Raw genomic sequence first — 14,331 nt, forward strand, 5'->3', positions numbered from 1 at the left:
TCATCAGGGCTTGACACCTGGAGGAAGCTGCTAACTGAAATGTTGGTGGCTTGGGTTTGCTTTGGCCTAACAAGTATTGTGATCCATTAAAAAAACATCTATATGAGATCAAAAGACCAACAATTTCTCTAAATCAAAGAAGAGACGGTAAAGAGACAGGGAAACTAGAGCCCTGGAAATGAACACCTAGAACAAAATTAGAGAGAATGTTGATACACTGTGAAAAATGTAGCTAAGGTCACTGAACAATTTGTGTAGAATTGTCAAATGGGAACCTAATTTTCACTGAAAACACAATAAAATATTATTTAAAAAATTATTTAAAATATATACCCACCAGCCACTCCTCGAAAGGAAGGTTGGGCAATCCTACTTCGTAGTGATACTGCCTCGGAAACCCAAGGAGGGGTCGCTATGAGTCAGGGCTGACTCGACGGCACATAGCAACAACAACAACAATTATTTAAAAAATTCTAGAAAACTTGAATTTTATCCTTTATTCAATCATATACTTATTTACTTTTGGTTGTTCTTTAAACATACCCAGCAGAACCAAAACCAAACCAAAATCATTGCCATCGAGTCGATTCCAGCAAATAGCAACCCCCACTGGGTTTCTGAGGCAGTAAATCTTTATGGAAGTAGATTGCCCCATCTTCCTTCCGTGAAGTGGCTGATGGGTTTGAACCACCAGCCTTCTGGTTAGCAGTCAAATGCCTTAGGCACTGTGCCCCAGAGCTCCCTATATACAGCAGAACATACACTAATTCACAGTTTCAACATGTACAACTTAGTTACAATGGTTACATTCTTTGAGTTGTGCAACCGGTCTCACCCTCCTTTTCTGCATTTTTCCTCCCCCGTAACATTCACTCACTAACCCCTAAGCTTCCTGTCTAACCTTTTGAGTTGTGTTGCTGTTGAGCAGCATGATTTTTGAAATCTCGCTCCATATCATCTTTATGAGACTAAATGGTTAACATTTACTCAAAAGCAAAGATGAGGAGGTAAGGGGGCAGGGAAAGGAACAACCAGAATGGAAATAACAAGAAAGTTGACATACTATGAAAAATGTAACCAATGTCACTGAACAAATTAGGTAGAAATTATTAAATGGGAACCTAAGTTGCTGTGTAAACTTTCACTGAAAACACAATCAAATATTTTAATTTAAAAAAAAAGAAAAGAAAATCTCTCTCCGCAGATGCAAACACTCTACGTGTCAGTTTTCTTAGCAAAGAATTGTCCAAAGGATGTAATACTGATCTTTCTCATGGAAAAAAACAAACCAAACTTATTGCCCTCCAGTCAATTCCAACTCATAGCGACCACATAGGACAGAGTAGAACTGCCCCATAGGATTTCCAAGGCTGTAATCTTAATGGAACAGACCATCAATTGCTCATATGCAAGTTCAAGTTGAAGCTGAAGAAAATTAAAACAAGTCCATGAAAGCCAAAATATGACCTTGTTTGTATCCCTCTTGAATTTAGAGACCATCTGAAGAAGAGATTTGATGCATTGAACATCAATGACCGAAAACCAGAAGAGTTGTGGGATGGCATCAAGAACACCATCCATGAAGAAAGCAAAATGTCATTACAAAGACAGGAAAGGAAGAAAAGACTAAAATGGATGTCAGAAGGGACTCTGAAACTTGCTCTTGAATGGAGAGTAGCTAAAGCAAATGGAAGAAATTACAAGATAAAAGAGCTGAACAGACGGTTTCATAGAGCAGTTCAAGAAGGCTGTCTATTATAATGAAATGTGCAAAGACCTGGAGTTAGAAAAGCAAAAGGGAAAAAGACACACCAGCATTTCTCAAGCTGAAAGAAATGAAGAAAAAATTCAAGCAATATTGAAAGATGCTGTGGGCAAAATATTGACTGATGCAGGAAATATCAAAAGAAGATGGAAGGAATACACAGTCACTGTACCAAAAAGAATTGGTGGATGTTCATCCATTTTAGGAGGGGCATTTGATCAAAAACCAATGGCATTAAAGGAGGAAATGGAAGCTGCACTGAAGGAATTGGCGAAAAATACAGCTCTAGGAATTGATGGAATACCCATTGAGATGTTTCAACAAACCGATGCAGCGCTGGAGGCACTTACTCCTTTACGCAGAGAAATTTGTAAGACAGCTTCCTGGCCAACTGACTGCAAGGGGGCCAGTACCAAACCAGGCAGGATGAGAAAGGCGAAGCGGCAGCGGTGGCGACCGCGGCCTCTGCGGCGGCAGGAGTGGTAGAGCTGGTGGTGCCAGTGCCAAGGAAGCCTCAGAAAGCAGGTGGCGGGGCGGGCGGTGGCAGCGGAGGCCGGACTGCCTCGGGCCCGGCTGCTGGGACCCCCTCGGCAACCCAGCGACAGCGGCCTCCGTGACCCCGGCGCCCCCAACCTGGAGGGAGGCGGAGAAGCTGGTGCTGGCAATCCAAGCCCTGGGCACTGTCAAATGGTTCAAAGTCTGGAATGGTTAAGGATTCATCAACAGGAATGACACCAAGGAAAATGTCTTTGTTCACAGGCCAGCTATTAAAAGAAATAGCCCCAGGAAGTTTCTGCGCTGCCTTGGAGATGGAAACACTATGGAGTTCGATGTTGTGGAAAAGAGAAGGGTGCAAAGGCTGCTAATGTCACTCGGCCTGGAGAGGTGCCAGTGAATAGTAGCCGCTGTGTCCCCAATCGACATAGGTTCTGCCGATTCATTGCCGGCCTCGCCCAGCTGTCCACCACCCATGAGGGCAGAGGCTGCCTCTAGTGGGACAGAACCAGGCAGCTAAGGAGAGGAGGTCGAAGACTCTTGGCAGTGGCCCAGACGGTGGCCATTTTTCTTCTCCAGTCCACGATTTGTGCAAGGTCGGGGTACTCCAATCAGCAACAGCCTATAAAGGGCGCTGATGGTGTAGAACCCAAAGAGACAGCCCCACTGGAGAGGGACCAACAGCAAGGGAATGAGCGAACTCACTCATCCAGATTCTGGGCCAGGTGCGGAAGGCCTTTCTGCCCTGGGCCACCTCAACAGCCTACCACAGAAGGTGAGATGGTGAGACCAAGCCCAGCCAAGGCTCCACTGATAGCACTGATAGTTCAAGGCCTGAACCCCAGCACTCAAGAAACCACCCTTATTTTCAGCTGTGGTGGCAGCAGTGCCCTGGGCCTGGAGACCTCAGCCCCCATCAACAGTGAGGATGCTCCCATAGCGTAGTGCCTAAGGCATTTGACTGCTAACCAGAAGGCTGGCAGTTCAAATCCACCAGCCAATCCTCAGAAGGAAAATTGGGCAATCTTCTTCCATAGTGATACCGCCTCAGAAACTCAAGGAAGGGTCGCTATGAGTCAGGTCGGACTCCACAGCATATAACAACAACAACATACCATACTGGGGTAATTCCAACTGTAAGAACAGTCAGAGCTACCACCTGGTTTCTGCCACAGTTTTTCCAACTGGTCTGTACCCTTCCAGGTATCCCCATCCCCTTTCCCATAATCCATGACATCAAAACATCAGCTTTTCCCATTTTTCTAGAGATTCAGAAGGGCCAGAGCAACAACCTTATGTGGTTGTTTTTCTTTCCCCCCTCTACCAAGGGTTGAGGGAGCTCTGGTAGCATAGTGCCTAAGGCTCTTGACTGCTAACCAGAAGGCAGTTCAAACCCACCAGCCACTCCTCAGAAGGAAGATGGGGCAATCTACTTCCGTAGTGATACTGCCTCTGAAACCCAAGGAGGGGTCGCTATGAGTCAGCTGACTCAACGGCACATAACAATAACAACAACAAGGGTTGAGAAAGGGATCCATCCTTATCAGCCAGGGGCACCAACTTCCTCCCTTAAATCAGAAAAGGAACCAGCCAGCTCTTACCTCTTCCTGGTTGCTTTTCTTTCCCACTCCAGTTTATTTTTGGTTTTCCCTCATCCCCCACCTCTGAAGCCATTTTATAAACTGTCTGTCATGTGCCATCTGAGCCTCTAGTAAAAACAAAAATAAGCCAACAGAAAAAAAAAAAAAAAACGTTGGGCAATCTACTTCCATAGTGATACCGTCTCGGAAACCCAAGGAGGGGTCGCTATGAGTCAGATCCAACTGGAAGGCTGTGAGTTTGGTTTTTCTGGTTCCATTTCAAAGAAAGGTCATCCAATAGAATGTGGAAATTATCGAACAATATCATTAATATCACACGCAAGTCAAATTTTGCTGAAGATAATTCAAAAATGGAGCTCTGGTGGCATAGTGCTTAAGGCATTTGACTGCTAACCAGAAGGCTGGCAGTTCAAACCCACCCAGGCACTCCTCAGAAGGAAGACTGGGCAATCTACTTCCATAGTGATACTGCCTCAGAAACCCAAGGAGGGGTTGCTATGAGTCAGATCCAACTCGACAGCAGTGAGTTTGGTTTTGGTTTTGGAATTCAAAAACAGTTGCAGCAGTATATTGACAGAGACCTTCCAGAAATGCAAGCCAGATTCAGAAGAGGACATGGAATGAAGGATGTCATTGCTGATGTCAGATGGATCTTGGCTGAAAGCAAAGAATACCAGAAAGATGTTTACCTGTATGATTTATTGACTATGCAAAGGCATTTGATTGTGTGGATCATAACAAATTATGGATAACATTGAGAAGAATGGGAATCCCAGAACACTTTATTGTGCTCATGAGGAACCTGTACATAGATCAGGAGACTGTTGTTCAAAGAGAACAAAGGGATACTACATGGTTTAAAATTAGGAAGGGAGTGTGTCAGGGTTGTGTCCTTTCACCATACTTGTTCCATCTGTATGCTGAGCAAATAATCCAAGAAGCTGGACTATATGAAGAAGAATGTAGCATCAGGATTGGAGGAAGACTCTTTAATAACCTGTGATATGCAGATGACACAACCTTGCTTGCTGAAAGTGAAGTTGACTTGAAGCAGTTACCGATGAAGTTAAAGACTACAGTCTGCAGTATGGATTACACCTCACATAAAGGAAACAAAAATCCTCACAACTGGATCAATAAACAGCATCACAAGAAAAGATTGAAGTTGTCAAAGATTTCATATTACTTGGATCCAGTACCACCACCAACAGAAAGAGCAGTCAAGAAATCCGAGGTCATATTGCACTGGGCATATCTGCTGCAAAAGACCTCTTTGAAGTGTTGAAGAGCAAAGATGTCACTTTGAAGACTAAGGTGAGCCTAATCCAAGCTATGGTCTTTTCAGCTGCCTCATTTGCATGTGAAAGCTGGACAATGAATAAGGAAGACCAGAGAATAACTGATGACTTTGAATTTGTGGTGTTGGCGAAGAATCCTGAAAGTACGGTAGGCTGCCCAGAAGTACAAACAGATCTGTTCTAGAGCAAGTGCAGTGGAATGCTCCCTGGAAGCGAGAATGGCCAGACTTTGTCTTACTCTACTTTGGTCATGTTGTCAAAAGGGACCATTCCCTGGAGAAGGATATCATGTTTGGTTAAATAGAGGGTCAGTGAAAAAAGAGAACCTTCAACAAGATGGATTGACACAGTGGCTGCAACAAGGGGCTCAGGTATGGCAGGATTGTGAGGATGGTGCACTACCAGGCAGTGTTTTGTTCTGTTGTACAGAGTCGCTATGATTCAGAGCCAGCTTGACAGGACCTAACAACAACAACAGCTGCCTTAATGGAAGCAGACTGCCACATCTTTCTCTCATGGAATGACTGGTAAGTTCCAACCGCATATCTTTAGGTTAGCAGCTTAGCACTTTAACCACTGTGCCACCAGGGCTCCTCCTTCTTATGGAAAGAAAAGTATTAAAGCCATGGCTATTACTTCTTAGCCCCAGGTCTGAGGGGGATTTCAGAACCACAGTAAAATAAGCTAAAACTTCAATAAGGCTCTGCACTGTAATAAATGAGACAAAGGGAGAGAGATATCAAAACCAGCCTGTGTTTGAATAATATTGGGCTACTTGGGGACGAGAGTTTTTTGGTACTTGTAATGTTGCACTTGGCTGATGGAGTATTGCTAATGGTTTCCTAATTTATATTCAAGGGGATTGGCAACAGGGAGTTTTCCAAGCCACAGAGGCTGCAAGAACACGCTGCTAGTCTGTCTCACTCCTCCCAGAAACTCAGTCTGGGTTTCATTCTAATTTCTTCTTGGTCTCACCAAAGGAACTCCAGATGAGGAGATTCTGAGCTGGGGTATTTCTTCCTATCCCTCCCAAACGGATTGCAAGGTTTTTCCAATACTCCAGTCTCCCAGGCGCTTTCCCTGGTTGCTGCAGAGAGCAAAACTGCCAGCAGAGGTCAGCAGCGACCCATATCTGGGACGGAGCTGCTTGCCACATCCTGCTGTTTCTCCTGGCACTTCCAGGGCTGAACTGGAGAGCACCTTCCTACTGAGGCCCTGGCATCATGCTGATCAGTTCAAGATTCCCTTCCCTGAAGGTGGAGTGGGATCGGGGAATGGAGGGTATGCTTGTTAAAAGCACTGATGTGAATGTGGGTGTGCAATCCTTCCAGACATCAGCAATGCCAACTCACCATCTGGTTTTCTACGGGGAAATTTTTATGTGTGTTGGCACGTGTGATGCATTGTGTGGGTCTGGGTGTCAAAGAACGTGTGTTTCGGGTTTGCCTTTTTGAAATTTTCTCAGAGACCTGGAATTTCTGGATTCACCCAGTACCCAGGCTCTCCGAGAGGGCTTGAGCCTCTTCCCCGGGATTCAGTGAAAAATCAGGGATCCAGGGTCACTTTGCTCCAGGCCAAGGCTTAGGAAAGCGTTTCTACAGCGCTTCCACGGTGCCTGCCGGTCCGCGTCTCTGCGCATGCTCAATTGGATGGAATTCTCCCCTGGCAGCCCAGGGTCTCTGGAACGATTGTCTCTATGGCCAAAGCCACACTACAGCGAGTTCTGCTCTTGCTTCCAGACTCATCGTCCTTGGCCCTAGTCCCAGCCTCTCCCAGCCCTAGTTTTCTTTGACCTCTTTTGTCCCTATTGCTGCTTAGCTCCACAGCAGCTCCCTCCCCCAAGTCCAGCTCTGCTGGACTTTAAAACTGTAAAGGTTCACCCAAATCCTAATATAAATAAATAAATAAATAAAATAAAAATCCAGCTATATCTGACTCCAAAAAAAAAAACAAACTGTAAAGGTCCCCAGGAAAATCTGATGGTTAGAAGGGTGCCATTCCAGACTTCCTGCCTCCCTCCCTGCTCTTCAGTCTTCCCCACCCCACCCAATCCCAAGACAGGAAGGGAGGCAGAGACCCATCTAGAGCCTATGGGACATGTAGGCTGGAAGCAAGGTTGGATTGGAAGAGGATGCAGTCTGTAGCTGTAACTCCCAGGGCCCCAGGCAGTCCAGACAGCCTCCTTGAGCTGCCGGGACATGCAGATGCCCTGCCTTCCCACTCGCCTGTGGAAAATAGGACTCTGGCAAGCAACAGCAGCTGATCTAGGCAACAGGTGTAGGCTTGGTGTTACAGCTGCTACTGAGCACATCTGTACCCACAGGGAGAAGGCTACAGCCACAGCAGGGCCTGTCAGTCACCAGCACACTCCACAGAATTAGGGCGTGTGCAAAAGGAGGTGAGAGAAACTTGGGGAAACTGGAATCAGCATCCACAAAGCACCTTTCTACTAGAAATCCCAAAATATTAGGAGGGAGTCCTGTCAAGGCTTCCCCTAAATCAGCCTCACTGGCCCCAGCAACATTGGAGTAGGAGGCCTGGGGTCTTCTTTCCTGCCTTAGACATCTCCCCACCCCCTGAGCTGCAGCCAGTTTCTCTGCCTCCCTGTACCTCAGCCCAGGTATCTGCAGGGTGGAATCCTGACTCTCAGTGACTTTACCAGAAAACTGGGAGGAAGTGCTTGGAAGATTGCTCATGATACTTGTAAATGATCCCTACCATTTTAGAACCTCGAGCCACAGAATTTGTTAAAGAGAAGGAGGAACATTCTAGGCTCCCAGTTTGTGCTAGACACTGGGTCCATTATAGAATATAATGCTTCCCTATAGCATCTCACCATATCTCCAAGCAACTCTGCCACACAGGTATTGCTATGGGCATTTTTGTTTCTCAGGTGAGGGATCAAGGTTCTGGCCACAAAGGATGCATGAATCTGGGACTTAATTGTAGCCCTGACTCCTTCCACTGGGCCATACTGCCACAAGCCTCCCATGCCCTGGTAAATCTAACATCCAATCTTCACCCCTTCTCCCCTGTGTAGGGATCGCCTACCCACCCCCACCTCATCCATTTCTGCTCACCACAACCAGAAACACCTCTTACAGCTTTTACCTTCAGACTGTTTGGCAGCTTACAGTTATTCCTTTTATCTTCCTGCCTCCCTCCCTCCTGCCAAATTGGACACCACAGCCTCCAAATCCTCATGGAGCAGATGCCCAGAACCCATCCTTCTTGCCAGACACCTCTGGGTCCCCATACTCAGTATTCCCTCCCCAACATCCATGCCTGCTTCCTGTAAGCCCTGTCATGGGCCTGAAACTCTTCCCTTGCCTCTGTCCACCATTCTTCAGCGGCCCTGCTTCACACCTCCTTATTTTATCACTAGCACTCCCAAGATATTTCTCTTCTTAGTTTTTAAAAGACTATTTATTGCTACAAGAAAATGATCACCGAAGATATTAGGAATATCTTACAATTTTTATTTGCTATTATATACATAATACTTGAATATATTATTCTTGTTAAAAAAAAATTTTAAATACAGAAAAAAATTAGCAGCTCTCTTGATGACTCTCCCAGAAGTAACTGCTGCTGTCAGTTGGAATATGTTTTTCCAGGCTTTAAAAACAGTGTGTTTATATACAGGTTCTTGGGTGGTGCAAGATGTTTGAGCTCATCCACTCCTCGGAAGTAAGCTTGGGCAATCCTACTTCTGTAGTGATACTGCCTCGGAAACCCAAGGAGGGGTCGCTATGAGTCAGGGCTGATTCGACGGCACATAACAACAACAACAACAACAACTAGGAGCTCTGGTAGCATAGTGCCAAAGGCACTTGACTGCTAACCAGAAGGCTGACTGTTCAAACCCACCAGCCACTCCTTGGAAGGAAGGTTGGACGATCTACTTCCGTAGTGATACCGCCTCAGAAACCCAAGGAGGGGTCGCTATGAGTAGGAGCCAACTAGATGACAAATAACAACAACAACAACAACACTAACCTAAATGTTGGCAGTTCAAGCCCACCCAGTGGCACCATGGAAGAAAGGCCTGGCAATCTGGTTCTTTTAAGATTACAGCCAAGACAACAAACATATGAAGAAATGCTCACGATCATTAGCTATTAGAGAGATGCAAATCAAAACAACAATGAGATACCATCTTGCTCCAGCACTAGTAGCAAAGTTCAACAAGACAGAAAATAACAAATGCTGGCGAGGTTGTGGAGAGATTGGGACTCTCATACACTGCTGGTGGGACTGTAAAATGGTACAACCATTGTGGAAAGCAGTATGGCGATTCCTTCAAAAGTTGGAAATACACATACCATTTGACCCAGCCATCCCAGTACTAGGTATATACCCTAAAGAAGTGAGAGCCATAACAAGAACAGATATATGCACGCCGATGTTCATCGCAGCACTGTTTACAATAGCCAAAACTTGGAAACAACCTAGATGTCCAACAACTGAGGAATGGATAACCAAACTTTGGTACATTCACACAATGGAATACTATGCAACGCTAAAGAATAATGTAGAATCTGCAAAACACCGCATAACGTGGATGAACTTGGAGGACATTATGCTGAGCGAAATAAGTCAGTCACAAAAGGACAAATATTGTATTAGTCCGTTATTGTGAAAGTTAAGGAAAGGTTTATATGTTGGAGGACATTTTCTTTGTTGGTTACCAGGGGTGGGAGGGAAGGAGAGGGAATGCTGTTAGATAGATAGAGATAAATATTGATTTGGGTGAAGAGAAGGGCAATGTACCAAATGTGAGTGACCAATGTGGCAGCATTGAGGATGAGAAAGACAGAGAGAGTTACATGGGCAGTACAAACAACAAATATGAACCCCTTTGTAAATACAATACTGAGTTGTCAATGAAAGCAAACATGGGTATAGGGACGGATAGATGGGTGAACAAGCTAAACAATTATGTATGTCTAAATGGAGAGTGTATCCAAGATCATATACAGGGTTGGCAGACAATGGGCCTCTCGAAGAGTATGAAGGGATGGACACTGGGAGGAGGTAACTATGGGGAGGAAGTGGGAGGGGAGCTGCTGCATTGTAAATTTTGGTCAATGACATGAGACAAAGTATATGTGAACTGCTGTATGAAAGGTGAATTTACTCTGTAAATCTTCACCCAAATCCTAATTAAAAAAATAAATAAATAAATTTTAAATTAAAAAAAAAAAAAGATTACAGCCAAGAAAACCCTATGGAGCAGTTCTACTCTGTAAGACATGAAGTTGCCATGAGTTTAAATACACTCCACAGCAACAAGTTTGAGGCTTTTTTTTTTCATTGTACACATACAAATATATTGTTTGTGGGATACCTTTTTGCATATGTTGGATCATATTGTACAAATTGTTTTGGGATCATATTGTACAAATTGTTTTGCAAATATTATTTCTCTTCATATTTAGTGTTAAGATTCTGTGCTATGTTTATATATAGTTTGTGTATGACTAAATTCTTGGTGGGGAGATGCCATTCCATACAAAAATCCATTGCTGTCAAGTCAATTCTGATTCAAAAAGACCCTATAGGACAGAAACTGCCTTATAGGGTTTCCAAGGCTATAATCTTTATGGAAGCAGACTGCCTCATCTTTCTTCTGTAGAGTGACTGGGGTGTTTGAAACATCAACCTTTTGGTTAGCATCTGAGTGCTTAACCACTGCGCCACAGAGCTCCTTCACTATTCCATACTAGGGCCCTAAAAGGCTTAGGTTCTGCTCCTTATAACCACAGGCAGCATAAGCTGCATAATTTGCACAGCCCAGGGCAAAATAAAAATGTGGGACTCTTTGTTAAAAAAATCATTAGGAATTTCAAGATGGTGACAGCAAAGCATTAAACCAGCCAGGGCCTTCGTAGGTGTGGGGTCCTGCATGACTGTGTAGGCCACATGCCTGTGCAGCTAGCCTGGCCTGGCTATCTTCTGGATTCTTTAAGTCAACGCATTCTGTGTATGACACTGGGCCTTGCTGCCTCAGCTCCACATTGCATCTTATCCCCAGATTCTGCATCCACCCTGCTCTAGCTGCTTTCTCTGTTCCAAGACCAGAGTGTTGGACATTCCAGCAAGTAAACTCCCTGGGCTCATGTCTGCTAGTCAGTATTGCTCAGGGAGCACCCACAAAGAGCAAGGGGTGGGGCACTAGACAATAACATCCCTGTACCTCGGGTATAAGGTCTCTTGGGAGAAAAGAAAGCACTGAAAAAGTGACCAAAAACTGGGGTTTCTGTTCTAGTCCTGCCACTAAATGTACTCTGTGTCCTTAATTGGAAATTGCTTAACATGTCAGTGCCTTAGTTTTCCTATCTGTTAAAGGAGTGAGTGGGATTAGACAGCCTCTAAATCTCCTCCCACAGTCCCTGAGTAGTGCAAAAGGCTAACACACTTGGCTGCTAACCAAAAGGCTGGAGGTTTGAGTCCATCTAGAGGTGCCTCAGAATAAAAGCCTGGTGATCTTCTTCCAAACAATCAGTCACTGAAAACCTACGAAGCACAGTTCTACTCTGCCATGTGTGGGTCACCATGACTCAGAACTGACTCAATGGCAATTGGTCCTGGTCAGACCACTGCTGGTTCTGAACGTTTATATTTAAGTGACTCTGAGACTATAACGATACTAATAGCTAACCTTTCTTGAGGAGCTCTGGTAGCGTAGTGCCTAAGGCACTTGACTGCTAAGCAGAAGGTGGGCGGTTCAAACCCCACCAGCCATTCCTCGGAAGGAAGGTTGGGCAATCTACTCCCCTAGTGATACTACCTCGGAAACCCAAGGAGGAGTCGCTATGATTCGAGTCCGACTCAATGGCACATAACAACAACCACCTTTCTTGAGTGCTTACTATATACCACACATATGCTCATTTAATTTTCACAACATACTTATGGGGGAGGAAATCTCTGAAGAGATTAAAACATGTGCTGAAACAAGGGAACTTTTTGAGGTGATGGAATAATGTTTTAAAACTATATTGTGGCAATGAGGTCACAATTCTGTAGATTTACTAAAAATCAGAATTGAACACTTACAATGGGTGGAACTCAATAAAGCTGTTAGAAGGAAAAAAAAGGGGGGAAAAAGAAGGAGGGAAGGGAGGAAGGAAGAGAGGGAGGGAGGGAAGGAAGGAAAAAGAAATATGCTGAAGCTAGTAAGTGATAGCGTCACACTCCACACTGCTGCTGTGGGCTCCCTTCCTCTGTACGTACATGCATAGCTCTGGAAAGCATGAGCTCTGATAGCTTAGGTGGCAGAAATGCATAGGAAAGGAGGACACAGGGAGAAGTAATTACAGGAAGGAAATGGGAAGAGAGCTGTTACATTGTGGGGACTGCAGTCAATGTCATAAGACAAAATGTGTATGAACTGCTGTATGGAAAATGAAATTGCTCTGTAAATTTTCATCCAAATCACAATAAAAATTTGAAAAAAAGGAAAAGAAGGAAAGCATGGGCTTTGGAGCCAGACCTCCTGGGTTCAAATCCTGGTCTACCACTAATTAGCTGTGAGACCTGGGCAAGACACTTGACCTCAGTTTCTTTACCTATAAAATGGAAATAAATATGATACCTATGTCATAGAGTTGTTGTGTGCATTAAATAGGCTATTATATGTTAAGTGCTTAGAATAGCAGTTGGCACACAGCAAATGCTGTATAAACTATTTTTATCTTCTCCAGGATTGCCCACAGCCAGAACCAGGCTTCTTAAAGAGGCATGGTTTTCTCCATCAATCCCATCCCTACTCTCTTAGGCCCTTAAAGAAACACCTCTTCTTCAAAGGCCATCTTTGGAAAAACAGTGATGACTTTCAGCACATCTCACTTCCTGGTAACAGTGAGAGAGGGAGAAATAGCATCTTCCCGATAAGGCAGTGACTTGCTCTCTCTTGTAAAACATTCATTACCATGCCAGCTTTTCCCCACAGACCTTTTCTCCTGGGTCCTCATAGGCTCAAACAATCAACACAGATGGCCCTTCTTCCAGGGGGCCTGAGGCCAGCCATGAGGTCAGAGTGGCCAAGGAAGGGGATGATGCTTTGCCCATACCCCTCCCCGTCCAAGTGGCATGGGAAGCTCCTAACTGGTGAACGAATCATGCTGGAAAGGACAAAGTGGGCAGTCGGATTTCTATCACCCAGAAATGGTGAGCTGTTGAGTCAATTCCGACTCATAGTGACCCTATAGGACAGAATGGAACTCCCCCCATTGGGATTCCTAGGCTGTAATCTTTACAGGAGCATATCACCAGGTCTGTTTTCCTTCCGAGTGGCTGCTGGGTTCGAACCACTGACCCTTCAGTTAACAACCACTCCACCAGGGCACCTTAACCAGAGTGAATTTGATGAAGGTAGAGAGGTGGGGTGAGGGTGGGGGTATGAGTTGATGCTTTCCTGTTGGATAATCACACTCTGCTTCTATCTGAATAGCACTGTGTAAGCCACTTTCTCGTTCCTTGTCTCACTGGATACTCACCACAGCCTTGGTAGGTGGGTATTATTATCCCCCTGGGTGTCAACACCCCCTTTTACTGATGAGTGAGCTGAGGTGACGCACTTCAGCAAGCAGCAGAGGCATGGATTCAGGTTCTCTGATGCCAAGCCCAGTGTTTTTCCACTGTGATCAGGAGGAGGAAGGCAGCGCAACCTCAGACACCACCTCAGAAGCTCTAATGACATTTACTAAATGTTCAAGAAAATAAGAGAATGTACTGTCTTCATATCCCTGCCAAGGGGCATTACAAATGGCTCTGGAAGCCCTGAACAAGAGAGTCAGAAAGGTAAAGACAGTCCCCCTTGGGCCACATGGATGTAAAAGCTCTGATTTTGTTCAAAGCCTTCTCACCCTCTTATCAGATAACACAAAACGTGAAACAAGGTATCATTGGTGTAGCATTGGTCCCCAGACCTGGAGGTGGAGGAAAAACAGGCAGAGCCGCAAAGAAATCAGGCTAGGGCTGAAGATGTCACTTGCCACACTTTCTGGGGCTCCCAAAGTTCTCATCTCATCTCTTCCCGGGTCTGAGACTCTATAGGGGTGCCAACAGACTTCTGGACTGATTTTTTTAAAACTCATTTGTCAGTCTGACACTAATCCTCATGTTAACAATCTCTGGCCCAAAAGCAGGATTAGCTCTGGGCTGA

At 45.0% G+C, this 14,331-nt stretch overlaps 1 pseudogene; it reads left to right on the forward strand.

The window, feature by feature from the left end:
* Positions 1-14,331, forward strand: part of LOC103197291 — a 57,934-nt pseudogene that overhangs the window by 40,437 nt on the left and 3,166 nt on the right.

This window comes from Orycteropus afer, unplaced genomic scaffold, assembly GCF_000298275.1.
Source record: "Orycteropus afer afer isolate SDZICR_OR568_19922 unplaced genomic scaffold, OryAfe1.0 scaffold00075, whole genome shotgun sequence".
NCBI lineage: Eukaryota > Metazoa > Chordata > Mammalia > Tubulidentata > Orycteropodidae > Orycteropus > Orycteropus afer.